This window comes from Heteronotia binoei, chromosome 21, assembly GCF_032191835.1.
Source record: "Heteronotia binoei isolate CCM8104 ecotype False Entrance Well chromosome 21, APGP_CSIRO_Hbin_v1, whole genome shotgun sequence".
NCBI lineage: Eukaryota > Metazoa > Chordata > Lepidosauria > Squamata > Gekkonidae > Heteronotia > Heteronotia binoei.
In genome coordinates, this window is record NC_083243.1 from 83,370,640 (window position 1) to 83,397,426 (window position 26,787).

The 26,787-nt window shown below is 47.5% G+C and overlaps 1 protein-coding gene across 2 annotated transcripts in view; it reads right to left on the reverse strand.

Annotated features, from left to right (window-relative positions):
* TTBK2 (tau tubulin kinase 2) overlaps positions 1–20,144 on the reverse strand; it is a 156,198-nt gene extending 136,054 nt beyond the window's left edge. For both annotated transcript variants that reach the window (XM_060261419.1, XM_060261418.1), the window contains exon 1: positions 19,515–20,144. The gene's annotated coding sequence lies outside the window, so the exon portion shown is untranslated. The remainder of the gene's footprint in view (positions 1–19,514) is intronic.
* Between the last annotated feature and the right edge of the window lie 6,643 nt (positions 20,145–26,787).

Here is a 26,787-nt window from a genome sequence, read left to right on the forward strand (position 1 = left end):
GCATGAACATCAGATTTTGAGAGCAGAGGGGAGAAATGAGAGAGAGGTGGAAAGAAAGCAACTTTAATTTTAAATGCATTTTCTAAGCTGCTGCCTGGCTTGGAGAAGTGATTTAAAGAGAGAAATGCCTTCTCCAAATTGGCTGACAGGACAGTGAGGGTTCCAAGAGCCACACAATATACGTGAAAGAGCCACATGTGGCTTATGAGCCACAGTTTGGCCATCCCTGGTGTAGGGAAGGAAGGAAGGAAGGAAGGAAGGAAGGAAGGAAGGAAGGAAGGAAGGAAGGAAGGAAGGAAGGAAGGAAGGAAGGAAGGAAGGAGAGAGAAAGAGAGAGAAAGAGAGATGGGGAGGGGGGAAATAAGGCAAACAGGGAAAAAGAAATATTGACAGAAAGACTGAAAGAAATACAGAAAGAGTGAGAGAGTAGGACACAAAGCAGGGAAAAAGAAAGACAAAATGAATGAGAGAGAAACAGAAAGAAAATAAAAGAAAGGGGCGAGAAGGGATGGGACCAATTCAACCTTTAAAATTGCTGCTTGTCACAGGAAGCCCGCCGCACAGCAGAACGTGAGGGAAAGCCACGGAGGAGCGGCAGGGCCCCCCCCCGACCGCAGCTTGCCAGCGGAGCACGGGGAAAATGCCATGGAGGCGCTGCAGGGCCCCCCAACCCCAGCTGGCCGGTGGAGGGCAGGGAAAGGCCGCGGAGGTGCGGCAGGGCTCCAGGACCCCCACCAGGCTGGCAGAGGGTGAGAAGGCTGCAGAGGCGCAGCAGGGCCTCCCGACCCCCGCCAGGCCAGCAGAGGGTAGGAAAAAGCCGCGGAAGCACCGCAGGTCCCCCCAATCCCCGCCAAGCAGGGAAAGGCTGTGGAGATGTGGCAAGGCCCCCAGACCGCTGCCAGGCCAGCAGAGGGTGGGGAAAATGCCAAGGAGGCACCGCAGGGCCCCCTGATCCCCGCCGGCTGGCACAGGATTGAGGGAAAGCCGGGCAAACGCAGTTGGGTCCCCTGACCTCTGGCCAGCCTGGAAGCTGCCTGGGATGAGCCGGAATGCTGGCTAAGGCAGCCGGAACGCTGCCCATGCCAGCCAGAACAGCGTTCCGGTGCATTCCGGCTCCAAAAAAGCCCTGCTCCTATGCATGATCCTATGTATGTTATCTCCAATACTTCTTTGACATATTGATTTATAAGCATGCCAAGTTCAGATGCTAGTAATGAGGTGGAGATTTTACTGTCTTGGTTAAGAAGTCAAATTGGTCTATAGAATTGAAGTTTCTTTATTTTATTCAATTTATAGCCCACCCTTCCTCTAGAACAGTCTCACTTGTGCTAGTTTTGGTACTATGGACTACAATTCAACCCTCGTTCCAGTTTGTGATATGATTCTTGTCTTTAATAAGTTTTAAAGATCTGTTAAAATATGTTATTTATATTTTTAACAGAATTTAGCAGAGAATCCAAATTAAAAAACTGCCACCTGATGTCTGCCTTCCAGGCAATGACCTGGACATTGACATACCAGTTCCAGAAAACTTTATTTTAATAGAAAATATAGCTCAGTCTCTATAAGAGTTAAACATAGACTGCCCAGATCTGGATGGACACAGCATGTTTTCAGAAAACTGCCAACTCCCAAGAGGGTGAACTGACACAAACAAAATGCTTGAGGATCCACCTTCTCTTGTCTGAGCTTGTTCCAGTCCTTCACCGATGATGCCACTGGTGGAAATGCATACAATCTCTTTTTCTGAGAAAGTGACTACCTTGCTGGATCAGGGGAATGCTGTAGACATCGTTTATCTTGATTTCAGTAAGGCTTTTGATAAGGTTCCACATACTATTGGTAAAATGTGGTTTGGATCCTATTACCATTAGGTGGATCTGTAACTGGTTGACAGATTGCGCCCAAAGAGTGCTTTTGAATGGTTCCTCATCCTCTTGGAGAGGAATGACAAGCTGAGTGCCTCAAGGATCTGTCCTGGGACCTGTTTTGTTCAACATCTTTATAAATGATTTGGATGAAGGAATAGAGGGAATGCTTATTAAATTTGCAGATGATACTAAATTGGGAGAGGCTGCAAATACAGTAGAAGACAGAAACAGGATACAGGATGACCTTGACAGGCTGGAAAACTGGGCTAAAACCAATAAAATGAATTTTAACAGGGATAAATGTAAAGTTCTGCATTTTGGTAGGAAAAATCCAATGCATGGTTATAGAATGAGGGAAACTTGTCTAAGCAGTGGTATGTGCAAAAAGGATCTAGGGGTCTTAGTGGATCATACGCTGAACATGAGTCAACGGTGTGATGCAGTGGCTAAAAAGGCAAATGCAATTTTGGGCTGTATCAACAGAAGTATAGTGTCCAGATCACGTGATGGTATCACTTTACTCTGCTCTGGTAAGACCTCACCTGGAGTATTGTGTTCAGTTTTGGGCACCACATTTTAAGAAGGATATAGACAAGCTGGAACGGGTCCAGAGGAGGGCGACGAAGATGGTGAGGGGTCTGGAGACCAAGTCCTATGAAGAAAGGTTGAAGGAGCTGGGCATGTTTATCCTGGAGAGGAGGCAGCTGAGAGGTGATATGATCACCATCTTCAAGTACTTGAAGAGCTGTCATATAGAGGATGGTGTGGAATTGTTTTCTGTGGCCTCAGAAAGTAGGGCCAGAACTAACGGGTTGAACTTAAATCAAAATACTTTCCGGCTCAATGTTAGAAAGAACTTCCTGACCGTTAGAGCGGTTCCTCAGTGGAACAGGCTTCCTCGGGAGGTGGTGGGCTCTCCTTCCTTGGAAGTTTTTATACAGAGGCTAGATGGCCATCTGACAGCAATAAAAATCCTGTGAATTGAGGGGGAGGTATTTGTGAGTTTCCTGCATTGTGCAGGGGGTTGGACTAGATGACCCTGGAGGTCCCTTCCAACTCTATGATTCTAACAGGCCTAAGACCACAAAGCCATCATGGCATCCACCTGTTCTGCTTTAAAGTGTTTATTAATACAGTCATAGATCAGCACAAATCTCAACAAAATTCCTAGCCACCACAATGGGTTAAAGGAATAATTAAAATTAACTCCCACATAAATTAACTTATAATTTGAGTGGAAGTACAAGTTCCCTAAACTGGTTATATATTTTCAGTATTGTATCTGGAAAATTTTACAAACTGCTGCACAAAACTTTGAAGTATGTGCTGAAACCAGTGGTTTTTCATATAAGCAGCACTCTAGCATATACCAAACCTGATCAACCAAGATGCCTACTAAGCAAGGGAAGGATAAACTTAGGGTGAACCTCTTGATAAAAAGGGCAACCCAGTAGAACTATTCCATTTGTGGACACAAGAAACAGGCAAAGAATCTCATTAGTCTGGCATTCTCTAATGATGGAGATGTATCTAGCATGCCAAAATGAAGAGGTAGATCATAGTTGGAAGTGGCCATACCCCTGCTCCATGCAGGGTCAACCTAAAGCATCCCAAACAGACTCCTTACTCAGACAAACTAGCATTGATGGTCATCTCTAGGTCCACTTATACCCAGTCCAATTTCACCCTGAGGAGAAAATCCTTTACCATTAACCAGGTTTTGTTGAAGCTACCAGTTCACAGACACTCTGAGATTATATCCAACCGTGATAGCTTTCTAGTAAGGCAGAGGAAACAGCGTCAACAGCTGCTAGCATCAACCCTACAAGCGTGCACCAAAAAATTAGGTTGACTGAGCAAGATCAACACATACTCCCAATCATCAGTCCCTTCATCCATGAAACTGCTGCCCTCACCTACATATTGTACAGCCCAAGCAGAAAACAACACCCCCGCTTCCATCTGCTTTGCACAGCACAAATTCTTGGGCCAGACTAACAGGACTTTAGATGCATGAAGATGAAGGTGCTGGCAACAATGGGAATGGGTACATGCCCAACCACTGGGTGAACCTAAACCCACTGCAATAATTTTTGCAACCCATGTCTGAACCAAGCACCAACTGTTTTTGGATTGTTTTAATTATGGAATTTAAAATTTTTGTAATTTTGTGGAATTTTAATTGTTTGTTGTGATTTTATGTTGTGAGCCACCCTAAGCCTGCTTCGGTGGGGAGGGCAGGATATAAATCAAATAAAGTAAAATAAAGTAACCCCTATCGGTGCCACCAGCCCTGTAAGAGCCACTTGGGCTCCACAGTCATTATAATACCCCACCCACCCTGTAAACTATTTCCCCTACTATGTTAATTTGTATGTAAAGCTGAGGAAAAATGATTCATAGTATTTTGACAATACCCAACATTATATTTCTGTGTCTAGACTGCTTGATGCTGATAAAGCTGTGCTGAGCCAGTGCCCATCTGCAGTTGTTAAATAGCTAAGTAGAAACAAGTTTAAACTGAATCCTGACAAGACAGAGGTGTTGTTGGGATGATATTTGATGGGATTCAGTGGACACACGCTGAGACAGTTACAAGTCTTGGGTTTATATAATTGTTGGATAAGCAAGCTAATTCTGCAGCATAAAAACACAATTATCCTGTCGTCACCAGTGTTCTCTCTAAGCTGAGTTAGTGTGAGCTAGCTCACAGTTTTTTAGCCTCTGGCTCCAACATTTCTGTCTTAGCTTAGGAAAAATAGCCCCAGAGCAAGCTAATTCATGCAGTAGCTCACAACTGTAATGCCAGTAGCTCACAATGTAAAATTTTTGCTCACAAGACTCCACAGCTTAGAGGAAATATTGGCTGTCACTTAGCCCAGAGAATGGTTCCCTGTCTTGACTCCAATGATCTGGCCACATGGACCTCATTGCCATGATAACCTCAGGCTATACTACTGTCATGCGCTTTACATGGCGAACACAACTCAAAAACTCCAGCTGGTACAGAACACTGCAGTACGTTCATTATCAAGAGCTAAGTGGTGTATGCATATTATACCTCTTCTGCGGTCAGGACCCACATATCTGCAAAATTCCCTCTTTTGATATACTTCCATTTCAATAGTTTTGCTCATCTGAGCAAAGCCTTCTGATGATGCCACCCTGTGTAAGAACAACAGCTGCTTATATCCAAGCATCCTCAGTTACGGCTCCCACCTCATAGAAAGGCATGCCTGAGGATATTGGGAAGACAACCACAAGACTATTATCCCAGAGAATCTATAATATAAACTGTTCAGAAGGTCGTTCTTATAAAGAGAAGAGGGATGCAGTAACACTGAATTGTTCAGGAGGGCACTTTAATAAAGGGAACAGGGTTGTAATTTAATTGTCTACCAAAAATGTAGACTATTTTTTCTCCTTTTGCTCCTTCATAGTGCATTGTTTATTGAATGTACTATTGTTCTTTCATTGTTTCTCTATGTAGTCTATGTTCGCTATATTATAAAGGTCTTGTTGCATTGTTTAATAATTTTGCAAACTACCTTATTTATTTTGCAGATTTATATTCCGGTCTTTTAGACCCTTGTTCTGTTCCATGCATTTCTCTTGGAGCTGCCTGAGAACAAATACCATGTCGGTGGTGCTCCTGTTAGCTCTGAAGCCGCACTGGCTCTCTGGGAGGAGTTCTTCTGCAATGGTGGGCACCAGTCTGTTCAGGAGTATTCTGGCAAGGATTTTGCCTGTGATGGAGAGCAGGGTTATCCCCCGGTAGTTGGAGCAGTCTGACTTTTCTCCTTTGTTCTTATGTAGAGTGATGATGATTGCATCCGAAAGTCCTGTGGTAGTTTGCCTTGTTCCCAGCAGGTGACAAGTACTTTGTGAAGTGTGCTATGTAGTACTGTGCCCCCATGCTTTCAGATCTCTGGTGGGATTCCATCAACTCCCGCTGCCTTGCCACTTTTCAGTTGCTTGATGGCTTTAACAGTCTCTTCTAGGGTTGGGATCTCATCCAACTCTGTTTTCACTGGTTGAAGTGGGGTGAGGTGGATTGCTGAATCTTGAACTACGCGGTTGGCACTGAAGAGAGCCTGAAAATACTCCGACCACCGGTTCAGTATGGATGCCTTGTCTGTGAGGAGCACTTGGCCGTCTGCACTACACAAGGGACTCTGAGCCTGATATGATGGGCCATATACTGCCTTCAGGGCTTCGTAGAACCCTCTTAAATCACCAGTGTCTGCACACAGCTGGGTTCTCTCTGCAAGCTTGGTCCACCACTCGTTCTGAATGTCTCGAAGCTTGCGCTGGAGGTTGCTACATGCAGCGTGAAAGATTGCTTTTTTCCCGGGACAGGAGGGCTGACTTTTGTCGACCTTACCAAAGCTTTCAATACCGTTAGCAGGAAAGGCCTGTGGCAAATCTTGGAACGTTTAGGATGTCCCCCAAGGTTCCTCAGCATGATCATCCAGCTACATGAAGACCAGCGAGGCCAAGTCAGACACTGCAACGACCTCTCGGAGCCCTTCCCAATAGGCACAGGTGTAAAGCAAGGCTGCGTTCTCGCGCCAACTCTCTTTACGATCTTCTTTAGCATGATGCTTCAAAGAGCCGCAGTAGAGCTAGATGACGACGATGGTGTCTACATCCGCTATCGCACTGATGGCAGCCTGTTCAACCTGAGACGACTAAAGGCTCACTCCAAGACAATGGAAAAACTCATCCGAAAGCTACTATTTGCTGATGATGCTGCACTCGTCTCCCACTCGGTATCAGCTCTGCAGCATATGATGTCCTGCTTTGCAGAGGCTGCCAAGCTATTCGGCCTAGAAGTTAGTCTGAAGAAGACAGAAGTTCTCCACCAGCCTGCACCCCAGGAAGATTATCACCCTCCCTGCATCACTGTAGGTGAATCAGTTCTGAAGACAGTCCAGCAGTTCAGCTACCTGGGGTGCATCATCTCCTCAGATGCCAAGATCGACAAGGAGATTGACAACAGGCTGGCAAAGGCAAATCATGCATTTGGCCGACTGCACAAAAGAGTGTGGAGCAACAAGCATCTGAAAAAAGGTACAAAGATCAATGTTTACAAAGCGGTTGTGATGACAACCCTCATCTACGGCTCCAAATCGTGGGTTTTATACCGTCATCACCTGCGACTCCTTGAGCGCTTTCATCAGCGCTGCCTTCGCACCATCCTCAACATCCACTGGAGTGACTTTGTGACCAACACTGAAGTCCTCAAGAGGGCGGAGGTTACAAGCATCGAAGCACTGCTGTTGAAGACGCAGCTGCGCTGGGCAGGGCATATTTCTAGGATGGAAAATCACCGCCTTCCCAAGATTGCTCTGTATGGCGAACTTTCCACCGGCCATCGAAATAGAGGGGCCCCAAAGAAGAGGTACAAGGAATCCTTGAAGAAATCCCTTGGCACCATCACCAGTGGTCTGACCTAGCCTCAAATCGCAAAGCATGGAGGCACACCATCCACCAGGCTGTCTCTTCCTTTGAGAACGCACGCATAGCTGGTCTTGAGGACAAAAGGAGATTGAGGAAGAATCGCACTGCTACAGCACCAACCCCAAATCAGACTTTTCCCTGCAGCCACTGTGGCCAGATCTGCCTGTCCTGCGTTGGTCTTGTCAGCCACCAGCGAGCCTGCAGCAGACGTGGACTACTGCACCCTTCTTAAATCTTCGTTCGCGAAGTCAAGCCGAGAGAGAGAGAGAGAGATTCCGGTCTTTTCCATACAAGTTCAGGGCGGATCACAAACACCTTGAGCCTCAACAAGAAAGGCAGGTGATAAATGAAGTAAATAAATTACTACCACTGCTTTCATCCCATTCCATTTGATGTTAAGGAATAACTTTTAAGATTTACATCATTCCTCAGAGGCCAGAAGGCTGTGAGTCTGTATAAGTAGATTGTTTTCCTAATGTCGCTATGGTACTGGCTTAGCTGTGGCTATCACCTCATCATACAGAATATGGAGAATATATCTGGATAATATAGCCTGTTTTACTCAACAACATCCATATTCTATATTTCATTGTCCAATACTGTAAGCAAGCTACTCCTATCATAATGCTCATATATCTGAAGAAATCTCACTTCAACTTCTTAGGCTCAGGCCCATAGCTAGGAAATTTTAAATTGGGGGAAGGGACTGGGGAAAGTGATGGGGGCAGGGGGCACAAAATGGCATCACATAAATTTTAAAACATATTTGCTTTAAGAGATGGGGAGGAGAAGCTGCACAAGGCAGCCATCCAGCCCAAACGTGGCCCTGCCCTCTGATTCAGACTGAACCTGCCTACCATCTTACTGACCCTGTGCCATCCACTGCATGCCACCTGGCACAGCCATGCACCCTAGCAAGAGAAAGGCTGGGCAAGGATCACAGCATGGGCAGGAATTTGGCTGTGAGGGAGAGAGAGCCCAGTACCAGGGGCCCAGACTGGAAGGAACACAGGAAAGGCAAGAGGGAGCAGGCAGCCAAGGCTTGAAGCAAAAACTTCCACTGTGATGACCAGGCACTGCAACCCAGAGCAAAAGGTGGCAATGCTGCCTGGAGAAAACACCACCAGCAGCTTAGAGCGCCACTCTATGGAGTGTGGTGCCAGGCTGGGATTTGCTCAACCCGCTAGGGTGAAAAATGATGGGGCTGGATCCATCGCCTAGGGCTTCAAGCGGGGACCCCACTGTAGCCACGGGCCTGCTTAGGCTATATAGCAGGACGCGAGATTCCTTGTAGAAGACATACACTTTAAAAATTTTAGCATACTTTCCCCTAAGTGACAAGTATTAAGCTGCAAGTGACAATTATTAACCTTTTTAAATGTGAAGCAAAAGAGCAACAACATATATTTCTAAATAAATATCAAATCCATGAAACATCTGCTAGATGCTACCAAGAACAAACAAAATGCAGGATTTTTTTTAATTACTGAAAGCCAACAATCACAACACACACTTATTAATTCAAAGATAAGCCCTGCAAGAGCAACGTGTATAACTTAAAATGGAGAGTCACTGTGGTATAGTGGTTAAAATGTCAGACTAGGAGCTGGGGGAACTGGGTTCAAAACTTTGCCATGGAATTTGGGCCAGTCAACCTAGCCTATCTCACAAGGTCGCTGTGAGGATTAAAATGGAGGAAAGAAAAAAAATATAAGCCACTTTCTCCATTGGGGAGAATGGTGGTATATACACAGAGTAAAATAAAACTAAAGAGTAAAATAAAACTAAAATGTCCTGACCCAGGAGTGGCCAAACTGTGGCTTAGGAGCCACCTGTGGCTCTTTCACACACATTCTGTGGCTCTTGGAGTCCCCAACGACCCGTTGGCCAACTTGGAGAAGGCATCTCTCTTTAAATCACTTCTCCAAGCCAGCTGGCAGCTTGGAGAATACATTTAAAGTTTAAGTTGCTTTCTGTCCACCCCTCCCTCCCCATCTATTTGCCTTCCTTCCTGCCTTGTGGTTCTCAAACATCTGATGCTTATGTCTTGTGGCTCTTATGTTAAGCAAGTTTAGCCACCCCTGTTCCAGTCTGTCAAAACTAATTCAAACATCCTCTATAAAAACAAAAAAAACCCCAAGTAATAAACTAACACATTGAACAGCATATAGCAAACCATTTTACCTTTGCAACATGTAAGGAGTTTATTCTCAAGAGATTAACTTCTGTGCATTTATTTTTAATAAAATATCTGAACATAATATCTGCATTGATCAAACAATACAACAATTCGTGAGATGACTCAAAAGTATGTATTCAGTCAGTACAGGGATATAATACATACAAAGAACTAGAACTATGTCATTAGAATGTCAATATAATTCAGAATAAACTATAGTTTATTTTACCAGCTGACCTATTAAGCACCAGATATTCCTAATGTGTTGTAGGTCTACAAATATTACACTTTGTTTTTGGAGCAAATAATAATGCAAGTACAACCCATTTACTCCAAATCACATTTCCAGAGTTGTCTCTCTAAAGACACAGGGCAAGTGGATATAAATTCTATCACAGCTGTCATACAAGCACCATTTTCACAGATTTTATCTTGACTTTGAAGAAACAGTGATGTTCTTTTTGAAGCTGGTCAACAATTCACCCACACTCCTCTATTGTCAGCTTGTGTTCAATCGCTTCCTATTGATACTAACCATATTGCCTATATTGCTTATTTGTTCAAAGCTAACCCTTTTGCCCTGTAGTAGAATGCAAGGTATGTCAGAGGGAGGGAGGCCTTGGGCGCCAGGGGTAATAAACGGCTAGCAGGACACAGAGAGACACCGCGCCGTTTCCCAGGCCAGGCAAGGCCGCCAAACGAAAGGGGGAGTATGGGCCGACTCAGGAAAGACAGATAGCAAGCGTGTGAATCAAACACCTCTGAGGGAGAAAGCAGCTTTTGTTTTAAGGAGTGATTTAACGGGCCCTGCCTTTGATGTACCCCCAATATATGATAGTACCCATCCAATGCATGTTATCACTTTCAATGGTCTTCTCCAGTAGAAACATTGTGTATCCAATAAAGAAACTTATTTCTAAAGAAAGAGTTCTTTTGTTCTGGAATCTCAATGAACACTACGCTGACATTTTGAAAGTGATCCCAACGAAGGGGCTTATCGGCGAAGGTCACTTCTAGCGAATGGCTACAGAGGCACCGGATGACCGAGAGCCCTGCATACCAGAACTGCCAGGGTCCCCGGCTTGGTACGTTACTGAGAAACGCAAGCCACGGAAGGTGAGCAGCCAAGTGCTCTTCATCACCCCACAGAAGTGGAAGCACCGCACCTCCACCACCCTGATGGAAGAGGCCGCGCAACGCCATGCCAATCTCCTCCGCAACCCCGGAGATCCGGTGGCACCTCCCGGCTCGCCTGAGCCGGCTGATGGAAAGGGGGAGCCCGAGGAAGGTCCGGGGCCGAGCCGAGGCAGGGACAGCTGCGACTCCCGAGAGGGTGAGGACGAGGACTCGCGAGCCTCCTCCCCGAAAACCTCCACCGTAGACGAGCTCCGCCGGGAGGTCGAGATGCTAGGCTGCGACCTCCGCCGGGAGATGAACCTTAACATGACCCTGATGCTGAAGGAGGTGCAGAAGCAAGTGGACCGCGCCATCGTGGGCACCGAAGGAGCAGCAGCCCCGATCCCGCGGCAAACCCCCGCGCCAGTCGTCCCGGCAGCCCCGATGGCTCCGGCTGCGCCAGCAGCGCCCGTGGCGCCGGGTGCCCCCCAAGCCCCGGCCCCCCGGGTGAAGACCCGGGAGCTACTCGTCACGTTTGACGGCAGCCCGGACAAGGTGGAATACTTCATCATCCAAGCCAATACCTACATGCACTACTGGGGAGCGTCCTTCCACGACGAGCGCAACCGAGAAGCCTACCTGGGGTCAAAACTGGAGGGGGAAGCCCAGCTGTGGTACGTGACCCTCTTCGAGGCGAACGGGCCGGAAGTGGCCACCGTAGCGGCGTTCCTGCAAGCCCTCCTGTCCCAGTTCGAAGACCCCCTGAGGGAGACTGTAGCCATAGCGGCCCTCGAGGGGCTGCGCCAAGGGGGGAAATCGATCCGCAAGTACTCCCTAGAGTTCCGAAACCACAGCCGCAAAATAAGGGGCTGGAGCGAGGCCATGAAGATCCGGGCATACAAGAAAGGGCTGAACCCGGGGATCCTGGATCGAGCGCTGGGGCAAGTCCGCCCTGACACTCTGGTGGGCTGGATCCAGCTGGCGGGAGAGATCGAAAACAACATGAAGGAGGTGGCGATCCAACGCCAGGGGCTCCAGCCGCGCCCTAGCCGGGACGGGCGGCCGACGGCGAGAGCGGAGCCCAAAAAAGCGGGAGGAGGGACCAGCCCCAAAACCCCCTTGGGGTCCCGCAAGTGCTACCAATGCGGGGACCCGAACCACCTAGCCGCCAACTGCCCCGACCGGGCGAGATCTAGCACCCTCGCCGTGAAAGGGCCGAGCGGCAACACCAAGAAATCCAGCAAGCCGAAAGAGTCGAGCCGCAGCAGCACCGCCCTGTCGATGGTGCTTGACGAGGATTCTATAATGCTGGAAGATCTCAGGGACGACACCTGGGAGACCGAGCCGTCGGGAATCGAGGACGACCTGCACTAGAGGGTGCCCAGCGGCAGGTCCCGGAGAAAGCGGCACCATTACAGGTGAGAATTTCGGGGGAACTGATGTTCATCCCACTGACTTTACTTAATGTGGAATTGAAGCGCTTCGTACATGCCCGAGTGCTCATAGACTCGAGGTGCACGCGGGAGCTAATCACCCCGCGATTTGTGGACATGTTAGGAATCGGGCGCGAGCGCCTACCCCGGCCTCTCGAATTTGAGCAGATGGACGGGACGCGAATGAAGGGGGAACCCTGTGTCGACAGGACGCAGGAGATACTCATGGGGGTAGAGGACCATTGGGACCTAGAAGTGTTTGTGATCTCGCCCTCCTGCTCGTTTGACATTGTGCTGGGAGTGGGGTGGTTAGCAAGGCACCAGCCAGACATCCAGTGGGGGGAGCACACCATTGGCTTCCTGGACCGGCGGTGCATTTCCCACCTATGGCGAGAGTCATGGGGGCCCCAACCTCCCCCTAAGAATGAAAAGATTTGCGTAACAATTGAGGAAGTGAGAACGATCCCGAGGGAGTATCGGGACCTGAAGGGGGCTTTTAGCGAAATCGAGGCGGATGAGCTGCCACCCCATCGGGCCACCGACTGCGCTATAGAGCTCATCCCGGGGCAGCCGCTGCCAAAGGCCAAGTTGTACTCGATGGGCTGGGCGGAAAAGGAGGAATTGCGAAAGTTCCTCGACAAGAACCTCCGTAGGGGGTTCATCCGCCCAGCGACGGCCCCCCATGCAGCCCCCGTCCTATTCCGCAAGAAGAAGGACGGAAGTCTTAGGCTTTGCACAGATTTTCGTGGGATTAACGGGATTTCAATGTCCAACGCCTACCCCATCCCCCTCATCAAAGACTTATTGAGCAGCGTCTCGGAGGGGTCAATATTTACCAAGCTAGACCTGCGGGACGCCTACTTTAGAGTTAGGATCAAGGAGGGGGATGAATGGAAGACGGCGTTCAATACGCCGATGGGACAGTTCGAGTATTTGGTGATGCCGTTCGGACTACAAGGGGCCCCCGGGGTCTTTATGAACTTTATCAATGAGGTCCTTCGAAAGTACCTGTACAAGGGGGTGGTGGTGTACCTGGATGACATCATTATTTACTCGAAAGACATGCCCTCCCACATCAAACTGGTCCGGGAGGTGCTAACCACCCTTTATGAGAACAAACTGTATGCCAAGCTGTCCAAATGTGAGTTCCACAAAGAGGAATTAGACTACCTAGGCTTCCGGGTGTCCGGGAAGGGCTCAGCCATGGACCCGGCTAAGATCCAAGCAGTCTTGGAGTGGGAACCCCCGAGAACACGTAGACAGCTCCAATCATTTCTCGGGTTCGCAAATTTCTACAGAACGTTCATTCAGGGGTTCGCCAAAGTGGCCCTGCCCCTCACCAACCTTTTGCAAACCAAAGGGAAGGGGCCCTAGGCGAAAAAACCCGGGGCGAAGCTCCACTGGACTAGCCAATGCCAGAAGGCGTTTGAGACCTTAAAGCGGCTCTTCACGAGCGAGCCCGTGCTAGTGCACCCGAATGAGCTCAAGCCCTTCGTGGTTCAATGCGACGCCTCCGACACGGCCGTAGGAGCCATACTGATGCAGAGGGACGAGGGGGGCTGCCTGAGACCCTGTGCCTACATTTCCAAAAAGTTCTCGGGGGAGCAAAGGAACTGGTCGGTGTGGGACAAGGAAGCCTACGCAGTCACCTTCGCCCTGAAAACATGGCGATCCTGGCTGGAAGGGGCCAGGGTTCCCTTCAAGATCTGGACTGACCACAAAAATCTAGAAGCTCTCACGGGCCGCCGGAAACTAACCGGCAAACAAATAAGGTGGGCCGGGTTCTTCGCAAAATTCGATTTCACCCTACGGCACATCCCCGGGTCGAAGAACTTCTTGGCTGATGCGCTCTCGCGGCTCCCGTAGCACGAGAGTGAGTGCGAGGAAGTCATAGACTCCCTCATCCCCCCCCCCCCCCGAGGCAGTGGCAGGCGCCGTCCAAACCCGCTCTCAGGCAGCAAAATCCCCAAAACACCCCTGGGGGGAGAGCAAGCTGATCGCTGAGGTGGAGGCGGAGGGGAAAGACCGCCCGGAGGGTCTGGTGAAGGGGGACGGGGGCTTCTGGTTCCACGAAGGAAAACTTCACGTCCCGAAATCACTCCGGGTGGAAGTGCTACAGCATTGCCACACCAGCAAACTGGCCGGCCACTATGGCTATGTGAAAACCCTGCACATGGTGCACAGGCAGTTTTGGTGGCCCCACATGAAAAAAGACATTTCTGAATTTGTGCAAACGTGCCCAACATGCTTAATGGCCAAACGGAGGGGAGGGAAGGCGCCTGGGCTGCTCCAACCGCTTCCCTCGGCAGAGCGGCCCTGGTCGGTGATTTCAATGGATTTTATCGTGGAGCTACCACCCTCCAAAGGGCGGACAGTGATTCTCGTAGTGGTGGACACATTTTCCAAACAAGCCCACTTCATCCCCTGCAAAAAACTCCCCACCGCCAAAGAACTAGCCCATCTGTTCTTCGTGCACGTGGCCCGGATCCACTCGTTCCCCGATAAGGTTATTAGTGACCGCGGGCCACAGTTCGTTGCCAACTTCTGGCGGGAGTTCTGCAAACTACTAGGAATGGAACAGGGACTAAGCTCTGCCTACCACCCGCAGACGGACGGGCAGAGTGAGCGGGTGAATGGGCTTCTGGAGCAGTACCTCCGGTGCTATGTGAACTTCCAGCAGACCAACTGGGTAGAGCTGTTACCCTTTGCCGAGTACAGTTACAACAACAGCCTGCATGGTTCAATAAAGGTCTCCCCGTTCCAGGCTGTGCACGGGTATGAGGGGAAGCCTTTCCCAACGCTCCCGAGCGGAAGCACCCCCCCTATCTCGCCAGAATGCCAACAATGGTGGAAATCTTTAGAAAGCTCCTGGAAAATCATCCAGGAGAACCTGGAAGAGGCCAAAAGAGACTATAAAGCCCAATTCGACAAAAAGCACAGCCCGGGGTGGGACTTCAAGGTCGGAGAATCTCCCGCTTCCCCAGACCTCTCGGAAGCTAGCCCACCGGTTTCTCGGCCCTTTCAAGATCAAACGGGTGATCAATAAAGTGACTGTTGAATTGGACTTGCCCAAACTGTTTAGTAAAATACACCCTGTTTTCCATTGCAGTCTTATCCGTCGAGATCCGGGTGGGTCGAAGTGGCACCCTCGGGGCCCTGAGCCGGAACCCACGATGGTTCGGGGCCAGAAGCACCACGAAGTGAAAGAGATTCTTGATTCTAGAATGCATCGAGGGGGCCTCCAGTATTTAGTGCGCTGGCGCTACTTCCCGCCCAGCTGTGATGAATGGGTCAAAGCCCCAGACCTCAATGCTCCTAAACTGCTTAAGCAATTTTACCTACTGCACCCAGACAAGCCCCGAGCAAGAGCTTAGGGGGGGCAGTATGTCAGCTTGTGTTCAGTCGCTTCCTATTGATACTAACCATATTGCCTATATTGCTTATTTGTTCAAAGCTAACACTTTTGCCCTGTAGTAGAATGCAAGGTATGTCAGAGGGAGGGAGGCCTTGGGCGCCAGGGGTAATAAACGGCTAGCAGGACACAGAGAGACACCGCGCCGTTTCCCAGGCCAGGCAAGGCCGCCAAACGAAAGGGGGAGTGTGGGCCGACTCAGGAAAGACAGATAGCAAGCGTGTGAATCAAACACCTCTGAGGGAGAAAGCAGCTTTTGTTTTAAGGAGTGATTTAACGGGCCCTGCATTTGATGTACCCCCAATATATGATAGTACCCATCCAATGCATGTTATCACTTTCAATGGTCTTCTCCAGTAGAAACATTGTGTATCCAATAAAGAAACTTATTTCTAAAGAAAGAGTTCTTTTGTTCTGGAATCTCAATGAACACTACGCTGACATCTATATTGATAATTTCAGAGAAGCTGAGATCTTTAAAGAACTTCATGCAACTGTGTGGTCAGCTTTCTTTGCTTTTTCAAATCCTCCAAAAGAGAAGTAATGACTCCAAATGAATTAAGAGGAAACTGAAATAGCTTCTGTTTTACTTGGGACAAGTCCTCACAGAAACTTCCTATCCCACTCCCACACTGTCAGAAAAGGGTTTTTAAAAAATACCCTGCGAGCCATAGTTCAAAGCCACAAAAATTTAAATTCTGAATGAAAATGATATTTCCTTTGAAAATATACAGATAGTCACAACAATTAGTAACCATAGCCACCTAAAAACACACACAAAAAGGTGGACTATGGTAAGAGGGCCCTACTGGTAAGGAATGCAGCTGAAGTCCTGGCACCTCACTTTAGAAACTGTATAAAATGTATATGTACAATAAGGTATGACGCGTTGTGAGATACTGTGCATCACAACTTTCTTCATGTGAACCAGAGATTGTATGTATCACCTGTAATTCTTCACATTCTCCACTGAATACCAGAGGTGCAGCCATATATGGTTTGTGGGCCTGACTAACACCCCACTGTCATCTTCTTGCAGAAATGACCTTAGAGATGGTCAGCATAACAAGGTTTGAAAAGCCACTCTCGCACAAGATTTCTGAAATTGTCAAAGTGGAACTGACTCCTAAAATGTTGGAAACAATACATTAGCAAGCCCAAGTAGTATTTATGTGAAGAGGTCCCACAGGGTCTATCTGGTCTCCCATGCTGTTTAATGTCTTTAAACAGTAGGGAAAGTGATTTGGATTAACATGCCATCAATATGCAGATGATGATCAATATGCAGATGACACCCAACTCTGCTCTCCTTAACAGCTCAGTCAGTTGGGCCTGTGGAAGTCCTGAAAAGGTATCTGGAGATGGTATTGGGATGGATGAGGGCCAATAAATTGATGCTCAATCCAGACAAAATTGAGATGCTGCTGGTCAATTACAATAATGCCTAAGGAGTTAATCTGTCCTGGAAAGGGTTGCGCTCCCCCTGAAGGGACAGGTTCATAGTGCTGGATCCTGGCCTACAGTTGAAAGCTCCTCTGTGGCATGCAGTGCCCTTTACCAGAATCAACTGAGGGACTAGCCATTGCCATTCCTCAAAAACATGATCTGTGCTCTAATGGTATCCAGGACAAATTATTGTAATGTGTTTTACATGGGACTGCCTCTGAAAACTGTTCATCCAAAATGCAACAGCCAGGCTATTGTCGGGGTAGAATACATGGACTGTATCATGCCACTACTGAAAGATCTGCACTAGCAATCCAGTTGTTTCCAGGCACAATTCAAAGGTCTGGTTCTTACATTTAAAACCCTAAATGACCTGAGCCAGGGTACTTGAAGAACCATCTCCTTCTAATGTTGTGCAGCCCACCAATTAAGACATGATTCACAAGCACTGCTCCAGAGGCAAGGTGGGGGGCAACCAGAGATGGGGCTTTTTCAATAGTGGAACCTCCCTTAAGGAATGTCCTTCCCCTTGAGGCTCACCTAGTTCCTACATTATTATTGTGTAAGCCACCAAGGATAAATTCTTGAAAAGGCAGCTAAACTATTCCAAATGAAGAAGTAATGCCTCAAAGGATTCCACCCTCTCTCATTTGAAGTGCTTTTCTGTCCAATTTTTCATTCATGAGGCTTCATCATGACATTTCATCATGCAGTTTCAATACCACGGCCAGAAACCAAAACAAATGTTATAGGCTGCACTACACAATTTCACCTGCTCAACTTGTTAAAGTATACTTTCACCTTTGAGGTTAATTTTACACTCCTCTCCAAAGCCAGTTTTAAACCACTGATTTAAAATGGTGATATGACAGCAATCTGACAAATTATTTTTATTTTATTTACATAACAGAGTCCTCGCAGGTCAAGACCTCACTTAAGTAAAACGTTCTCCCCTATGAACTCTCATTTTATTTCCAGCATTATGAGTCAATGTTACTAAGAAAATTTAAAAATTCAAATATTGTTAACCTTTATTTTTCTGTCTGTGGGTTTTGCCGTTTTTAGGGTCCTACTCACACAAAGCAGGTTAAAACATTATTTGCATAGGATTTGACGCGGGGAAACTATGCCTAGTACAGTGCAACAGTATACAACTAACAAAACTTTTTCACAACTGTCTGATAAGTGAAATGTCAAGGGAAGGAAGGTTTAATTGTTCCTTATAAATCTCACTCCCATAATCAGTAAGGCTACCGTTTTAAATAGCCATTTTATTGATCAGCTTCAGCATCTGTACAAGACTCTTTACAAAGTCATTTTTCCCTAGACATCTTGCCTGCACACCACATTACCCTAAACTGACTCAACCACCACATTTTGAATGCTACAAAATGTAAAAGTTAATCTCTAAAAACCATTCTTTTTCTACTGAGCAACATCTCTAAACCTACTTATATTGCTCTATGGTTCTCACACACAGCATGAATTTCCATCCTATTTAAGTTTTACAGATGAACAGTGGTAACACAGCAGTCAACAGAAATGCCTCTCCAGCTTTCCACTCTTGCTGTTGGTAGTTGGTCATTTTAAAGATTTGGCATGGAAGCCTCTTTTATTTATCACAGAGTATATGTATCTATATTCATATGTTCAGGCAACTGCTGACAGCAGCAGCAACGTTTAGACACAGCCTCCATCTGCCTCCCTGCTAGAGTATATTTGTATGAATAAAGGAAACATAACAGCATCAATAGTAGCAGATTTAAATACTATGAAAGTAATTCTCCCCCCCCCCCGTTAGCTGTCATTAATAAATAAAATGAGCAGTGAAACAGTCAGCGGTGACCTTAGATCAAATAGGGAAACAGCTTTTCCTCCACCACTATGTGCCCTCCCCGGCTCCTAACTGCAGAGCCCATAACATTTTAACAGCAGCATCGCTTCACGAAGTGCTATACACCATCGCCAAGAATCTCCGTCGGTACAGACAGCAAACTTCTTTCACCAGGATCCGCCTCCCCACTGTTCCCTTACCACCAACACACACAAGCAGAACTCTAGCCATCCCGCTCCCCAACACTGCAGGGCCAATGACAGACTGACCGACCATCCGATCAGGAGAGCACCACACCAGATAAAAAAGGCAGGGCTCGGCCAAGCGAGATCCTCTCCTGTGCGGTGCTCGATGCTCTTTTATGCAGCATCCCCGCCCCTTCCGTCCCTGCATGCAAAAGCGGAATGATGACCCGTGGGGATGAGGGGGGAGAGACGCACACGGGATCGTGAGTGGCTAATCCCCTGAAGGTTATGCTTTTGCAACCCTCTCGGGCATCGCAAACCGCTGCTTCTCTCCCCCTCTCCTCTCAGTACTATAGAAGACGCATCCTAACGATGCTCTAGTCCCAGGAAGGGCCAGCCTGCACTCCTCCAGTCTCTCCTTCTCTCTCTGAAGCATCCCCAGCATCCAGCGGGCCATCAGCCCTGGCTACTTCCTAGGCCTCCCGCTGCCACAAGGACCTCCACACCTCGCACAACGCCCGCTCGCCCGCCCACCCCGGGTCCCTCCCTCCTCTTAGTCTAAGGAGAGCTCCTACCTGGAACGCAGCCGGCGGCGCCCCTTCCCTTCTTCCCCTCCAAGCGGCGCCGATACGGCAGCAGACTCCTTCTGTCTGGCGGGTCTAGTGGGGACGAGTGGAGGAGAAAACGAGAGAGAGGAGGAGGAGGAGGAGCGGCGGTCTTATAGCTCTCCCCCCGTCGCCCTCCAGCTCAACCCGGCGCAGCCCAGCAGCAGCTTCTTGCCCATGGTTTGGGAGAAGGCGGCGGTACTGCCACTGCCGCCGCCGCCGTCGTCTCTATGGTGACTGCGAGGCCGGGCAAGGCCCGGCCGGTCTGAAAAGAAGCCTGAAGGAGCTCGAGCTGGCGAGCGGGGTAGTTAACGGGGGGGAGGTCAGCAAACGGCTCAACAGCGCTCGCGGAACGGTCGTTGTCTCTACCGCTGCAGCGTTAACCCCTTCGCCGCTGACGCCAACCCTCGTTGCTCAGTGGTGGATAATAATCCTGATGGTACTGCAGTCCCCGCAGACGCGACTGATGCTTCGCTCGCTCTGCCTTCACAACAAGCCCCCTCCTTTTCCCTTGCCCTCCATCTAAGTCCTACTGCTATTCCCCCAGGAGCGACCGCCCACCCTTCTGACACCTTGGACTGTGATTGGGTTTGTTGCAAAAGACCAATGAATAGATTGGACAGCGGTCTTTTCAATCACACACACCCCACCAGCAGCAGGCGGCCGTTTCTTAGAAACGCCGCTGTCCTCACGTTTGCTTATGAGGAGAGCTCAGAGAGGTAGTTCGTACGCTGCTTGTATGAAAAGCATTCTGGGAATTGTAGTTTTTCTCAGCATTATGAAAAGGTTTTCTTCAAGAGTACGGTTTCCCAAATTACAGCGGCAGGGAAGTTTTTTGTGGGATAGGAGAGGAATGCAGATGTTGTCTTCCACTTTGGAATTCCCTATTTAAATGCTTCCACATTCAGTTTAAGAAGTATTTTGTCCCCTCATAATAAAATGGAACTACCAGTATATCTACCACACTCCAGTGTACACTGGATTAAGGCCACGAAAAACATTGAATTGGGGGAATTAGTGCCTAAAGAGAAATGCTTTTGGAAAGTACATAGGATATGCTTTATGACTGTGACAACTGGAAAAGGGATCAAGTTGGGTTCTTAACTAATGTAATCTGGGCATCCAGTAGCAATAATTCAATATAGGAGTTATAGGGATAACAAATTCCATTAACATAGGTGGGTTATCTGCAACCAGAAGCAAAACCAAGTTGTAGTAGAAGAAAATATTGGATTTATATTCTGCCCTCCACTCCGAATCTCAGAGTGGCTCACAATCTCCTTTATCTGCCTCCCCCACAACAGACACACTGTGAGGTGGGTGGGGCTGGAGAGGGCTCTCACAGCAGCTGCCCTTTCAAGGACAACCATTGCCAGAGCTATGGCTGACCCAAGGCCATTCCAGCAGGTGCAAGTGGAGGAGTGTACGTTTGGGTGAGTGGGCTAAAGGTGAAAGTGATTGATTGATTGAGAGTAATTGTTGATGATTGCTTAGGAGTGGTCTGCTCCACCCTCTTTGCATTTTAAGCTGCGCCTTGCCAAAGGCGCGAGCCTTTGGCGCGAGCCGAAGGGCGAGAGCTAAAGAGAGCTAAAGGGCTCTTGGCCTGTGGCTCTTTGCCTGGGGGCTTCCTAAGGACCAGGAACCCAGATCCCTGATTTCCTTGTTCTCCCAATAAGGTAAGTTGACCTTCCAGAAGGGGAGCCACGTAAACAACAGCATTTAAAGAGGACTGTATATTTAATATATATATCATGAAGGTAGAATGCCAGCAGGGGGGTGGGGGCTTTCCAGTGTTTTGCACTGAGTGTCACATGTATGACTATCTGCCCACAGGACAGAAGTCTTGGGTGTGTGCTCGATGCAAGGAGCTCCTGGTCCTCAGGGAACGAGTTCATACCCTTGAGGCCGAGGTGACTGCCCTGGAGAAGCAGAGACGGTCAGTTAGGCAATTGGGGAAGACTCTTGGGGGCATATTAGATGAGCCCCACTCTGAATGTGGCAGCCCCGTTGCTGCCAGAGAGCGTGAGGGTCTAGAGGGAACAGGGCACCTTGCTGAGGATAAGGGGAATGCGCCCTCAGAAGGGACCTCTTCTTCGGTTGGTGAGCGGGTATCCTTTCGCGCCAAGGAACCATCCCTGGGCAGGGGGAGAGGGGGGGTCTTGGTAGTTGGTGATTCGATCCTTAGGCAAGTAGACAGCTGGGTGGCGAAACCGCGTATTGACCGTATGGTGACTTGCCTGCCTGGTGCGAAGGTAGCGGACATTACGCGTGTAGTAGATAGGCTGATAGACAGTGCTGGGGAGGAGCCTGTGGTCATGGTGCATGTTGGCACCAACGATGTGGGGAAATGCAGTCGTGAGGTCCTGGAGGAGAAATTTAGGCTGCTAGGTGGGAGACTTAAGGCCAGGACCTCCAAGGTGGCCTTCTCGGAAGTGCTACCTGTTCCACGTGCAGGGCAGGAGAGACAGGCGCAAATTAGAAGTCTCAATGTGTGGATGAGACGATGGTGTAAGGAGGAAGGGTTTAAGTTTGTTAGGCACTGGGATGCTTTCTGGAACAAGCCGGAGCTGTACAAAAGAGACGGTCTCCACTTGTCTCCGGATGGAACCAGGCTGCTGGCGCTTAAAATCAAAAAGGTGGCAGAGCAGTTTTTAAACTAAATCTTGGGGGAAAGCCGACAGGAGATGGAATGTCTCTGGTTCGGGAGGACTCGTCTCAAAGAGATGAAGGGTTGGCTTCTATTTTTCTACCGAGTAACGGATCAGAGTTGTCCACTGTGATGGTGACAAACAGTATGGACTGTCTGCTAGAGTCTCGAGGCGGCAGGAGAGAGGTGGCGGGCCTAGCTTGCTTGGGAAATTATAAATGTTTGTATGCAAATGCTAGAAGTGTCCGAAGTAAAATTGGTGAATTGGAATGTTTAGTGTTGGGAGAAAACATAGACATTGTGGGAATTTCAGAAACTTGGTGGAATGAGGAGAATCAGTGGGACACGGTGATTCCTGGATATAAGTTATATCGGAAGGATAGGGAGGGAAGGGTTGGAGGTGGGGTGGCTCTGTATGTCAGAGAGGATATACGGTCCAGTAAGACTGAGGTCAGAGAATTAGATTCCCTTTTAGAAATGCTTTGGGTTGAAATAGAGGGCCCAAAAGGAAATTTAACTATGGGAGTTTGTTATCGCCCACCAAATCAAAAGAGAGAGGACGATTATAATATGATGGAGGGATTAAAGATAGCAGCTAAATGTAAAAACTGTGTCGTAATAGGTGATTTTAACTACCCGCAGATTGATTGGGTCAATATGTGTTCTGGTCGAGAGAAAGAGATTGAGTTTCTTGATGCTCTCAATGACTGTGCTATGGAGCAGATGGTCTCAGAACCTACCAGGGGTGGGGCGATCCTGGATCTGGTCCTAAGTAATGCCCAAGACTTGGTGAGAGACGTAAAAGTGATTGCGCCGCTTGGGAACAGTGACCATAATGTTATTGATTTCACCATTTGTATAAATAGGGAGTTGCCCAAAAAGACCGCCACAACCACATTTAACTTTAAAAGGGGTAAATTCTCTGAGATGAGGAGGCATGTGAGGAGGAAACTGAAAGGAAAGGTAAATACGGTCAAAACCCTTGGGGAAGCTTGGAGACTATTTAAAACTATAATCCTAGAAGCTCAGATAAAATACATACCACAAGTTAGGAAAGGCACAAACAGGTATAAGAAGAGGCCAGCATGGTTAACAAACAAAGTAATGGAAGCTGTAAAAGGTAAGAAGGACTCCTTTAAGCGGTGGAAAACCAGTCCAAGTGAGATTAATAAAAGGGAACACAGGCAGTGGCAAATCAAATGCAAGACTGTGATCAGGCAGGCAAAAAGGGACTATGAGGAGCATATTGCAAAAAACATAAAGACCAACAATAAAAATTTCTTCAAATATATTAGAAGTAGGAAACCAGCCAGGGAAGCAGTGGGGCCCTTGGATGACCATGGGGTAAAAGGATTACTGAAGGAGGATGGGGAAATGGCTGAGAAGCTGAACGCATTTTTTGCCTCCGTCTTCACCGTGGAAGATGAGAAGTGTTTGCCCGCCCCAGAACCACTAATATTGGAAGGGGTGTTGAAAGACCTGAGTCAGATTGAGGTGACAAAAGAGGAGGTCCTACAACTGATAGACAAATTAAAAACTAATAAGTCACCGGGTCCGGATGGCATACATCCGAGAGTTCTGAAAGAACTCAAAGTTGAACTTGTGGATCTTCTAACAAAAATCTGTAATCTTTCATTGAAATCTGCCTCCGTTCCTGAGGACTGGAAGGTAGCAAATGTCACCCCCATCTTTAAAAAGGGTTCCAGAGGAGATCCGGGAAATTACAGGCCAGTCAGTCTGACTTCAATACCGGGAAAGTTGGTAGAAACCATTATCAAGGACAGAATGAGTAGGCACATTGATGAACACGGGTTATTGAGGAAGACTCAGCATGGGTTCTGCAAGGGAAGATCTTGCCTCACTAACCTGTTACATTTCTTTGAGGGGGTGAACAAACATGTGGACAAAGGAGACCCGATAGATGTTGTTTACCTTGACTTCCAGAAAGCTTTTGATAAAGTTCCTCATCAAAGGCTCCTTAGAAAGCTTGAGAGTCATGGAGTAAAAGGACAGGTCCTCTTGTGGATCAAAAACTGGCTGAGTAATAGGAAGCAGAGAGTGAGTATAAATGGGCAGTCTTCGCAGTGGAGGACGGTAAGCAGTGGGGTGCCGCAGGGCTCGGTACTGGGTCCCATGCTCTTTAACTTGTTCATAAATGATTTAGAGTTGGGAGTGAGCAGTGAAGTGGCCAAATTTGCGGATGACACTAAATTGTTCAGGGTGGTGAGAACCAGAGAGGATTGTGAGGAACTCCAAAGGGATCTGTTGAGGCTGGGTGAGTGGGCGTCAACGTGGCAGATGCGGTTCAATGTGGCCAAGTGCAAAGTAATGCACATTGGGGCCAAGAATCCCAGCTACAAATACAATTTGATGGGGTGTGAACTGGCAGAGACAGACCAAGAGAGAGATCTTGGGGTCATGGTAGATAATTCACTGAAAATGTCAAGACAGTGTGCGTTTGCAATAAAAAAGGCCAACGCCATGCTGGGAATTATTAGGAAGGGAATTGAAAACAAATCAGCCAGTATCATAATGCCTCTGTATAAATCGATGGTGCGGTCTCATTTGGAGTACTGTGTGCAGTTCTGGTCACCGCACCTCAAAAAGGATATTATAGCATTGGAGAAAGTTCAGAAAAGGGCAAATAAAATTATTAAAGGGCTGGAACACCTTCCCTATGCAGAAAGGTTGAAACGCTTAGGGCTCTTTAGCTTGGAGAAACGTCGACTGAGGGGTGACATGATAGAAGTTTACAAGATAATGCATGGGATGGAGAAAGTAGAGAAAGAAGTACTTTTCTCCCTTTCTCACAATACAAGAACTCGTGGGCATTCGATGAAATTGCTGAGCAGACAGGTTAAAACGGATAAAAGGAAGTACTTCTTCACCCAAAGGGTGATTAACATGTGGAATTCACTGCCACAGGAGGTGGTGGCGTCCACAAGCATAGCCACCTTCAAGAAGGGGTTAGATAAAAATATGGAGCAGAGGTCCATCAGTGGCTATTAGCCACAGTGTGTGTGTGTGTGTGTGTATGTGTGTGTATATATATATATATATATATATATATATATATATATATATATATATATATATATTTGGCCGCTGTGTGACACAGAATGTTGGACTGGATGGGCCATTGGCCTGATCTAACATGGCTTCTCTTATGTTCTTATGTTCTTATGTTCTAGTGGGAATCAAACCTGGTTCTCCCAGATAAGAGTCCTCACACTTAATCACTACACCAAACTGGTTTAAAAAATGAAAAAAACCTTTGCCTTAAAGGTCAAAAACAGAACCTCAAACTTGATCTGGTGCTCCACTGGAAGCCAGTGCAGCTTACACAGCACAGGTTGGATATGTGCCATCCAAGGGGTCCCCATAAGGACCTCCGCAGCTGCATTCTGGATCAGTTGGAGCTCCCAGGTCAGGAGTAAGAGTAAGCCTGTGTAGAGCAAATTACAATTCTATCCTGGAGGTGACCATTGCATGGATTACTGTGGCTAGGTCAGGGAGAAACAGATAATCAAGTTCTTACTACAGAAAAGTGTCACTCCATTATTCTATAGCTTTCTCAGTACTAAGAGGTGTGCTGTTTTTCAGATCCTATACCATGATTTGAATAATGGAATACATATAGTTGGTTCTCCAGAACACTCCCACATTCCACGAATGACTGACAAAAAAGGGGAGGAAGGGCACTCAAATCCTTACCAAATGAATTGATCATCAGAAAATGCTCCACATAAGTAAATGTGCCACATAAAGAGTTAAAATGCAATTCACAGCATGATTAGCAAATGAGTACAATTCAGTGCGCAGGCTATTTCACACACTGCAGTTACTTGGGCCTATTTTGAACCATTGATACATAGTATATTAATTAAAAGATATTTCAAGTAATTTTAAACCAGTAAAGATGAACACAGAAATATTTTCATTTTTACAAAAATAATTTTTGGTGTTCATGTACAAATATTCAGAAACCTGGACAGTACTTATAGGCATCCCTTTTAAGTCTCTTCTTATGTAAGAAGAGCAGCTTTCAGATCCCTGAAACAGAGGCTTTTGGACATTGAAAAACAAACTCTCTGTTCCTTAGCAAACAGGACATGCTAGGGTTGCCAATCCCCAGGTGGGTATTAGCACAGCAGTTTTACAACAGACCCCTTTGTTTGAAGACAAAGCATACTCAATATGACAAATATTATTATTATTGGGGGTATTAATTAATTATTCAGGGGCTCTCCATTGCCCCCTTTCAGTCTTCTGAAAACTTATTTAGTCTGAAGGAGACTGACCATCATCCTTATTAAACAAATTAATTCTGTATAACCACTCAGGAAGGACAGCTAGGTGACAATTTGGTTTTGACATTCCCAGGAAAGACTGTAATGACACTACAATGGGGTAATGAAACAGTATATTTACAGAGATGGAGTAAAGATGGGTTACGGGAGAAGGAGAGACAGTGATGGGATTATCCATTCACACTGGCACATCCCAGTATTTTTCCATCTAGAGAAGATGGGGGGGGGAGGTCACTCAGAGACATGCCTTGGCTATGCAGCCCAGACTTCCAATATCGAGTTTTCC